General features: G+C 35.3%; 1 pseudogene; it reads left to right on the forward strand.

Moving 5' to 3' along the window:
* The first annotated feature begins 326 nt into the window (after positions 1–326).
* LOC149838047 (cytochrome P450 94C1 pseudogene) lies at positions 327–1,823 on the forward strand (annotated as a pseudogene).
* Positions 1,824–11,689: the final 9,866 nt, after the last annotated feature.

The raw sequence follows: 11,689 nt of genomic DNA on the forward strand, positions 1-11,689 counted from the left end.
GCAGCATTCTTAAGATTATCCCCACCTCACACTGTTTTGGGAACGAGTACCACGTGTTGCAATCACCCAATAATCAAATCACGCTGTGTGTCTGCCCCCGCCAGCGGGAACAAAGTAACCTCCATCTGAGGACTCGTTTGCGTTCTATAACTTTTGATAAAGAACAGGAACCCAACAGCTTCCGTCGGATTGACAGTTTTTCAGAATCCAGTAATTTATTATAACCTAAACCAGCAATAATTTCATCTCCCACTCCACCTCTATAAAAAACACCTCTCCTTCCTGCTTCCTTCCTACATCCTCCCCATCTTCAACGAGAGAGAGATATGGAAGCTTCTTGGTGGTGCTTTCTGTCCCTCTTCATCCCGTCGCTGTTGGTGGTGGTCCTGTGGAAGCTGAAGCCGTGCTGCAAGTGCAGCATATGCCACAGCTACCTCACCGGCCACTGGACCAGTGAGTTCAGGAGCCCGTCCGACTGGTACTCGTCTCTGCTGAAGCAGTCCCCCAACCACACCATCCACAACCACTTGCTCAGCAACATTATCACCGCCAATCCCAAGAACGTGGAGCACATCCTGCGAACCCGCTTCGACAACTACCCCAAGGGCAAGACCTTCTCGACCATCCTGCACGACCTGCTCGGCCACGGCATTTTCAACGTCGACGGCCACCGGTGGCACGCGCAGCGCAAGATGGCTAGCTACGCGCTCGGCAGCGCCAATGTCAAGTTCTTCATGTTCGGGCTCGTCCGCGACGGGGTCCGGGAGCGGCTCGTGCCCGTTCTCGGCTCGGCGGCCCTGTCCAGGATCGATATTGACCTGCAGGACGTGCTCAGGAGGTTCTCCTTCGACAGCATCTGCAAGGCGTCCTTTGGCGTCGACCCCCGGTGCCTCGAGCTCGGGCAGCCGTTGTCCGATTTCGCCGACGCCTTCGACTCGGCTTCGCGGATATCGGCTATGCGCGCCACTGAGTGGGCTCCCTTCGTGTGGAAGGCCAAGCGGCTTATTCGCGTCGGCTCGGAGCGGGAGCTCAGGGAAGCCGTCCGCAAGACGCACCGGCTCGCGGATGAGGTCATCCGGAAGCGCCGGGAGCTCCAGCCCGCCCCCCATCAGGACCTTCTGGCGCGGTTCATGGGCTCGACAAGCGATGACATCCTCCTCAGGGACATTGTCATCAGCTTCCTCCTCGCCGGAAGGGACACCATCGCGGCGGCGCTGACCGCTTTTTTCTGGCTTGTTTCGAGGCACCCTCACGTCGAACGATCGATCCTCGGGGAGATACAAAGAGTGGCGAGAGGACCAAACACCACCACCATAGAAAGAGTCGACAACAGCGATGACACCATCTACGAAACTCTAGAGTACGGGCAACTAAAGGATCTGCACTACCTCCACGCGGCGCTGTCCGAGAGCATGAGGCTCTACCCACCGGTGCAGTTCGACTCCAAGTGGGCCACGGAGGACGACGTGCTCCCCGACGGGACGTTAGTGAGGAAGGGCACAAGAGTGACCTACCACACCTACGCGATGGGGCGGATGGAGTCCATATGGGGACCTGATTTCGAGGAGTTCCGGCCGGAGAGGTGGCTCAGGGACGGCGTTTTCGTTCCCGAGAGCCCATTCAAGTACCCTGTCTTCCAAGCGGGGCTTAGGGTCTGCTTGGGGAAGGAGATTGCCTTCCTGCAGATGAAGACTGTCGCTGCGTCATTACTTCGAAAGTTCACCATACAAACCGACCCTTCTTGCCATCGGTTAAACTTCTCTCCTGGCCTCAGCGCTATTATTAGTGGTGGCCTCCCTGTTATTGTCAAACCAAGAACTTAATATCGTATGTACATATAAAACGGTCATACCCGCCGAGTTCGGTTCCACTCATCCCCCCCCCCCCCCCAATCTTCATACCCCTATTAAATATTATGATGCAAGTTTATTTTGATGAAATCTGGCCTTATTAAATCCTATGAAGCAAGTTTACGTTGATGAAATCTGACCTGGATTCAGCATGGTCGATTTGATAAGAATCGACCATTGGATCGTATTTTTTATGAAAAAATATGATTTTTAAAATTACAAATTTTTGTGTTTTTATCAAAATTTGATTTTTTAATTGCCAAAAAATCTTGCACACAGGTCGGATTTCTGCGATTTAAATGTCTATCTTCACCTGAATGAATGATGCAAATCACATCTTTGGAGTCCAATTTGATCAAAACGGCTTGCATCCATGAAATGCCAAGGAGGGGTATGAAGATAAGGATGACATGGGGGATGAATGGAACCATTTAATTGTAACCTTTTGCAAAAAGTTGTTTTGAGGATTCAAATATAAACAAAGTGTCTTTTCCTAACAAATCGATCATTTTCAACACATCTACAAGGAAAAACAACCTCTGCAGATTTGTGAAAAATAACCCGAAAATACATATTTATTAGTGGTAGGCTGACAGTAGGTTAAAAAAGTGGTAAGTAGCTATATATATATATATATATATATATATATATATATATATATATATATATATATATATATATATATTCACCATTACCTTTAAATGCCTTCTTTATTTTATTTTCAATTTTATTTTTGTTGTTTTTTATGAAATCAATCTTACAAATGTGAGGTATGTCTTTTGTTTAGTGGGAATCAGCTTTGGAATTATCCAAGTAAGCAAGATTCTGTAGGCTTTTAAAAATCAATAGCCTACAATGCGCTACATTTTCAGGGTTATTAAATTGTATTTTTAATAAAAAAAACATGATCCAAAAGCAGGTTCTCACTATTGTGAATATGCTGAATCCATCAATGAGGTCAAATTTGATCAAAATAATTGCACATGAAAAATCCAAAGGTGTACGTAATCACTATTACGAAAACATTATCACACACACACACATATATATATATATATATATATATATAGTGTATCATCAGACACTTAAAGTGTCTGATGATTTTCGAACACTTGTGTACCACTGATTGCACGTGCGATCAATGGCACAAAAAAATTTGTGCACAAAAAGGTTTTTACCAGAGGTCAAAACTGACACTAAAGACTTGGGCGGAAAAATGAGTTTTACTAGTGGTTCAAAACTACCACTAAAACACTTTTTTTTTTCAAGAAAAGGATGCACGGAGCAAGGCCATGCGTCTGACTTTTGCCTAACGAAACGGGGTCCGATGATACCCCTTTGGTATGTGTGTGTGTGTGTATATATATATATATATATATATAAAGGAATGAAACTATTGTATAAATATCATTCTTTGCATAATGTGATTTAAATGATTTATGTAGTAGGAAATGAGTTTTGAATCATGTAATTGTAATATGCGAGAAGTTTTTTTCAAGTGCTTTAAAAATCAACAACTACCAATACACAAAACTTAATGACTCAAAAGATTGGTACTTATATTAAAAAAACCACAATCAAAAGTTCGATTCTTAGCAAATAAGGTGTGTTTATAGCTTTCGGAGGTGGATCATGCAACGCTGGGTGGTTGTGGGACCCCACCCTCGGTTTTCCCTTGCTTCGGCGAGGGTTCCTCATAAAAAAAATTCATGTTCAGCATGTTTGTAGTGCCAAAATGAGCCTATACAAGTTGCATCTATATGATTTTTAGCTCAATAGTTTCATACTTTTATAAATAAATAATACACACATATATAGAAAGAGCAATGCGCTCCTTTGCCCCCTCTTTTCATTCCGCCCAAATAGGTCTCAAACTAACCATTCGATAGAAAAAACCAAACGGTCCACGATCTTTTTCTTTGAATGAAAAAAAAGCTCGCCATAACTCTTTCTCCCTCTGAAAATCTTACTGCCTCTTCCTCTGTCATCACCTTCACTCTTCTTCCATCTTGTCGCCTCCTTCCGCTTCATCGGCCTCTCTTTGTTGTCGCCCCTTCTTCTACCTCGTTGCCTCTTACTGCACCTTCACTGCCTCTATTTGAGCTTGACACTGGCGTTATCATCCACACCCTTTGCTTCAGCCCCAATAGGTACTAGCATTTTTTTTCATCAAAAATACATGATCCAATGGTTGATTCCTAGCAAATTCACCATGACAAGCACGCCCACATAGTTGGATTTGCAAAAAAAGTGTTGGAAATGCCCATACTTCTAGTTCTCATATTCTAGTTACTCTCTCTCTCTCTATATATATATATATATACTAAAAGTGTAGTTACCTGATCACTTTCGCTCCTGACCAAAATGGATGCATGAAAAAATCTTGCTGAAACACCTTTACCAAACTTTTAGCAGCGACTTTTGTTGCCGCTAAAGGTCTGGCACCTTTAGCGGTGATTTTTGTCGCTGCTAAAAGGTGTTTCAGCGGGATTTTTCTGCTAAGCATCCATCGTGACGTGGGATGGATGCTCAACGCGCGTCTGTTTTGGTCAGGCACAAAAGTGGTCAGGCAGCTACCACTCACTATATATATAACATTTGCTACCCTCATGGGCAAGGAACCCACTAGTTGAAACTCATAAGGGGAGATTGTTTTGATCAAATCTGACCTCATGGATGTGTTAAACATGGTCAAAATAGTAATTATCAACACATGGATCATAGTTTTTCGATGTAAAAATATGTTTATTTAGAGTTTAAAATTTTGGTACATTGTAGGTCGTTGATTTGATAACCCTCATAAAATCTGACATGTACATTATAAAAACATAAATTAAAGGTCAGTTTTTACTAAAATTGATACATAGATTACATCTAAAATATTGAATCTTTTCACTAAGGGGTTATTTACCACGAGGATAGCAATACCCCTATATATATATAGTGTAATACATCCATGCTAAATATGACACAATGCTAAATGAATCATTTTATTGGATTTTAGATGTTCTATCAAAATTTTGATCATACAATTGTGTTCAACATGATTCATTTAATAGAAATAGACACTTGGATCATACATTTTGGATGGAAAAAATGATATTTGGAGCCTTGAAAATTTATAAAAATTGTTGGCCATTGACTTTTAAAACATTATAAATTTTTTTTCATGCATAGGAATCAAATGCTCCAAGGACTGATTCTTATAAAAACAAGTATATAGATCACATTTGTATGGTCAAAATTTTGAAAAACCCCCAAAACTTCATTAGCATGTTTCATTTAGCATTGTGCCCATTTAGCATGAATGTATTAACTTATATATATATATATATATATATATATATATATATATATATATATATATATATATATATATATATATATGAAGCACAAAAATCTATAATTGATGATGATCAATGGCATTCTATATCTAATGATTGAGTTTTTTATCAACTTTAATTTACATATTGGATTTTTATCATTCATTTAGTAAGCAACATGTTTTAGATTATAAATTTTCAATATTTAAATGTATTTTTCAAAACACTAAAAATAACTGCCCAAATCTTTATATTTTAAAGTTTTAAATGCATTATGAGCAATGCATTTTTCACATATAAAAAAAACATGTATAGACGTCATAAAGTCTTTGTGAAAGCATATTTCTTGCTAAATAAATTATAAAGAACAAATATATAAGGTCTGATCGATGAAACACTCAAACATTGGAGAAGAAGAACCATCAGATCATTATTAGTTGTAGATTTTATACCTTCATATATATATATATATATATATATATATATATAGAGAGAGAGAGAGAGAGAGCAATGGTAATGTACTCGACCCCATCCCTGCTTGACCCATATCCGATGTTTTTTTTTTTCAAAAATCCGACCTTACAGATGTGTTCTGCTTAATCAATTAACTATAAATTGACTCTTGAATCATGCATTTCTGATGAAAAAATTGGTTTTTGGAGCCTTGAATGTTTTAAAAATTTGTAGACCATTGATTTTGAAACCTTATCAAAACCTATTCATGCATTGAAATTAAATGATTTAAGACCCGATTCCTATAAAAACAAGCATGTAGAACACATCTGTAAGGTTAGAATTTTGAAAAAACACAAAAAAATCAAAAAAAAAAATCTAGTACAGGTCATGGTTGGTGTCGAGTAGCTTCCCATTTTCCTATATATATAACATTTGCAACCTCATGGGTAAGAAACTCACTAGTTGGAACTCATAGGGGGTGGTTGTTTTTAGCAATCTGACTTCATGGATGTATTTAACATGGTTAAAATAGTAGGAACCGACCCTTGAATCATAGTTTTTTAATATAAAAATAAGTTTTTTAGGCTTTAAAATTTGGTACATGGTAGGCAAATGATTTTTTAACCCTTATAAAATCAGAAATATACATAAGAAAAACATCCCCCAAAAGTTAGTTTCCACTAAACTTAATATGTAGATCACATCTAAAGAGTCAAATGTGTAAAACACTGAAAAAAAAATTAAAAATATTACATTTTTATCATTAAGGAGCTCCTTACCTATGAGGGTAGAAAAAATTATATATATAGTCAATGTTTATGGCATAAAGAAGAAATGTTGGCTAGAAAATAGGTTTCACCATGCACAATTTGATTAAAACTTATTGTAGTTATAGAACTAGATTTGGCATGTTCATGCTTCGATCTAGATCCAAGAAATTTTTTATATTGTCCTAATTTATAATGATTTACAAAACTGAGAGAATGAGTACATTTGTTTAAGCATAAATTGAACTAAGAAGGGAAATAGCCATATGTTTAATTGAGTCATTGCCATGTGAACTGGGCATTTTTGACACTTTTTATGCAAATCCAACCATGTATGTGATCAACATGGCAAATTTGTTAGTAATCATCCATTCGATTATGTATTTTTTTATTAAAAAATATGATTTTTGGATGCTTAAATATTTATAAATTATGAGTCATTGCCTTAAAAGATTTTATTTATACATCATTGTAAGACCGAATCTGGGACCTCTCGAGTTCGGGTTCGTAGGTATTACTTCTTAGGGGGAAGAATTCAAAGTGAGCACATTCGAACCATGGCATACTTTTTTTTATTAAAACAATGTCATAGTTTCATAATCACAAGCCTTCACAGGCTACATCATTCTTACATGTAAATAGTTTAATACAATAAAAACATAAATGAAAGTCTCATCTCGATTTAGCCGCCTAAAGACACTTGTTGGAACAATAGCAACTTCAATCAGTCTCTGGTTAATTACCTGGAACCTACATGAATCTACAACTCAGTAAAAATATTTAAAAGCAACTGAGGGCTTTGTCTTACTTGAATTATTATGATATAGGGGTTAGACTCATCAAGTCTCAGTAGAAACACAATAATAATGCACATATATACAAAACTAAGCATACATGAAAACATACATTCTTTCATAACATGTGCCACACAACATAACAATCATAAGACATTCAACTGAACAACTATATCCAATAAACTCATGCAACATATTATGAAACAAGATCATACCTATGATTATGCATATGAATTATTAGGGCATTTTTTTTAATACAAGTTTAACACATTAAATTTGCTTAAGTGTAAGGCTTTTGTTTCTCTTTTTACCACTCTTGCAGGCACGCACAAGATAAGTCATCAAATCAGAAGAGACCACTCCAGTGTTTGCTATGCTATGTATTTTAATTTTCTTGAGTGACTTACTAAAACAAATCCATTGTACACGGTCTGTGACCGAGAAAGAACCTACCCATGACAACAAACATGATGCATCCTAACACTTCTCAAAAAGACATGTACGTACCACTTAAGGCACATTGGTTGTTCAACCCCTAACTTTGAGAATTGGAGACCAAGTGAGATGCCTAACTCGCACAAAAACAACATAATTGTCCAACAGAGTTTTGAACCACCTACCCACTATAAGGTAAGCCTAGCCTGAATGAGTTACTGAGTGTTTTTTATTAAATAAATGGTTTATTGTATTTTATCATATGTGCCTTTTATAATTTGACACTCTATGACTCAATAACCCAAGTACCCCTCTAGGGTAACTTTCCATATTGCCTTTCACAACATGAGTATCACTATACTCATTTATGGTAGTTACACAGTTTATTTGCTCATTCATGTTGATAACCCATTCAGAATACCTTCACCTACCGCTCCAGGGTATATTTATATTATGTGTATATGTATAACTCGTGCACTTTTAGCACCACATTGGTTCTTTTCAACTACTTTCTCATTCATGAGTGATCCCGTGTGCATGCATTCTTTTATGTCTTATAACATATTATCATTATATGCCACACAATATATTCGTACACCTAAGTCACAACTTTGGTTCTTTAAACCACTTGCTCATTCATGAGTGTTTACATGTGTATGCCTCCTTTTCATGTCTTATAACATATGAATATATCATATGCAACATATCATATGCATGCACTTATGACACTACATTAGTTCTTTTAAACCACAAGCTCATTTATGATCATTCACATGTGCATACATATTTTTCATGTCTTATAGCCCATCATAACATCATATAATATCATATTGCATATCATCACATCATGTGTTATATCATAACATCTTGTTGCATACCAAAACATTAGGATGAACATCATAACATCATGTTGTACATTAACACAGCATGCTATACATTATAATTTTCTAACAAAAATTTTTAGCATAGCATTCAAAAGTTGTTCACAAGTGATAACACAATTACCTAGCCTCAATAGGCCTATATATTATTGTACATTAGTAGGTAATGAGTTCATCTGGTTTACTTCTAAAACCATGTCATGTTTATCTAGTTCACTTTTAGAATAATGAGATGTATTCAAATTCAAATTTTTAATTCGAGAATGTTATCACATAATTTTCTTATTATTGTAAATTCTGTCATAAATCATCTAAAATTATTTAGGCTCTGAGATTTTTACAAAAGATTTTTGCATATTTTACATGCATAGAGGCAAAAACCCAAACCATAACTCGTTACAGATTAAAAATTAAAATTTTTATAAACACAAACTATTTTCTATTCACAGAACAATCTTGTTCAATTATATCTTTCTAATACAAAATCAGTTATAAATCATATATAATGAATTAAATATTAAGATTTTTACTATAGGCAACTTGATGTGTCTCATTCAAGGCCCCCAAAAACCCAGAATTAAATTTGATTTCAGCAAAAAATAAAAAATCACATAATAATAATTGTTTCTGTAATTTCACAGAACAGGTTGTAGAAAACCATAGATTCTTGATAAACTTTCCTGTTTTTTTTATTTTCAAACCATGAAGAATTAACCTTCAAGACTTTAACCGTGTGTTCTTCCATATCCAGACAAATATACCTTAAATCTTATCCACAAATCTTGAGTATTATAGGAGATATGATTTTTATAAAGTTTTTCTATCTTCACAAAATCTCTATCAGGATAAGATTCTTGTGTTGACTTGCAATGTTTTAAAATTTTAAGTGTTTTAAAAGTAATTTATGAAAAGTTAATATAAACTAAATATTTATAAGAAAAATTAATTTCACAGATTCAAACCTACTGGATTTGGATCTTGATCTAATACCGAAAATATCTGAAATCTACTATCTATGGAAAATGGATCCAATACTTGGATCTAGTTCATAGGTAAATCCGATATTCGAAAGTAGAATATACATATATATAGTAGAAATGTGTGGGCCAAATTTTGGTAATTGAATCCGAATCTTGGAAGGATTCAAATTGGATCTAGATCCAAAGATCCAAAATCCAAAATGGTTTTTAGATATGAGTGTAGATCGATGCACATAGGACTGGATCCAACATGGATCCAGAATTTAATGATATAACATAAGATGAAGTAGTATTAGAAATAAAATTAATACATAAAATGGATTTCATAGTTATGAAATATTTACATAGAGTATACTTAGAGGCATAAAGTATGTTAGTAAAAACCACCCATCACCCATCGTTGAAGGGTTAATACATTAAAGAAAGGGGCGTCCTCTATAGTGAACTCAACTTGAACAAAAAAAAATAATAAAATACTAAATATTCAATACCTAAGAGAGATAAGTAAGTAGAAAATGTTTTTATTTCTCTTTATGATTAGAGGTTTCACTTAAGTGAAATGATGGGCTGAACCCACTCTCCCATTCACGTGAATGGGGGAGTTACATTAGTTATTTCAAAATGAGTTAGAAAAAAAAAAGAAGATAAAAGAAGACTTTTGAGTTCTTTAACCCCCATCCATTTCTCTCTCACTAAGCCATGAGTGAATGACAGCCTCCCCACTACCCTAAGGTGACCTTTGATAATTGAAACCCCCAAACCAAGCACTAAATAATTTTGTAACTTCTATTTTTTCCTCTCTATAAAATGCTAAGAGAGCCAACACATTTTTCCATACTCTCCTATGTGCCTCACTCTCTCTCTCTTGTGCTATAGCTAGATCGTGATAGTTGTGACAATTGTTAGCCGGGTTCGCAGCCAACCACTAGTGTCCAACCAACATTATAGTGATTCGAAGTTTCTCGTTTAAGGTAGGTATTTTGATTTAAGTATATGCGTGTGAAAGTATGGCTCCATGAAATATTGATTTTCCATATTGCTTACTTCTGAAAATATTCATTTTAGCTACAGTGTTATTTGACATCAAAAGATGGATTGTGTTTGACGATTTTCGATTTTATTATGAGGTTCCAAAAATCTTGTTTTGATCAGCCCTGTCAATGGACATCAAACATCAAACATTGAACTGTTACTGTTTGTTCATTGTTAAACATGATTTTTATGTTCTTGACAGCATGTGTTATCATTGAAAATCGAAATGCTTAGTAAGTTCATTAAATTGATTTATAATCGACGATATATGCACTCAATCAACTTTGTGTGGCAGCATAGTCTGTCTGGTCGAGAAAAAAAATTCTGTTATGAGTCACGAGCATCTATGTGAATGTGAAAGGAAGAAAAAAAAAGTTATGCTCACATCGTTTAGACGTTTTTTTTGGGATTCCAAAAAAAAAGGTTTAGTATTATGTGAATGGTCTGCATTTTCTTAAACATCAGTTTGTTTTCAAACAAAAAAAAAATTATGTGGGTGCAAAACATGAATTGGCTCAACATAATGGTTTTCACGAAATCGGGTTTATAAAAAAAAAAAACAGTGACATATGAGGCACCTCGTCACTGAAATTCAGATTGGATTTTAAAATGTGTATTTCAAGTCAGTGACGTTCAATGCATTTTAATAATAATAATAAAAAAACATATATAACGACCTATGTGGTTTGTGAAATATTTAGTGACTAACAAGTTGAATTTTGGACTTTGTGAAAAATAATTTATATATGACTTAAAGCTTTATAATCAGTGATTTTAAAAGTATGAATTTACGAAAATAGATATGATTAAACTACATAGGATATGTTTTTGGCTTAGAAAATAATTCATGTTTTTATTGGGTTTTTGTATATGATTTAAGTTCTGAGGAAATATAGTCACATTTGTTTTGCCTAAGTGATTTTAAACTATATATTTACATTAAGTATGAGATTAATGGTTATATTAGCTTTGTAGATATATAATATGCATTTTTACCATAACCCAAATGGATTTTTAAGATATCTCATAAATGTGATTTGGAGTATGTGAAACAAATACTTTGCCTTGTGAAAGAATGCATCTATATTTAGTTAAGCAAAATCATTTATTTGTGTGATGCATATTGCCTGAGAACCAAATGGGTGGTCGGCACATGATGTGAATTATTATA

The sequence above is a fragment of the Nuphar pumila genome, chromosome 5 (assembly GCF_984573655.1).
Source record: "Nuphar pumila chromosome 5, dmNupPumi1.hap1.1, whole genome shotgun sequence".
NCBI lineage: Eukaryota > Viridiplantae > Streptophyta > Magnoliopsida > Nymphaeales > Nymphaeaceae > Nuphar > Nuphar pumila.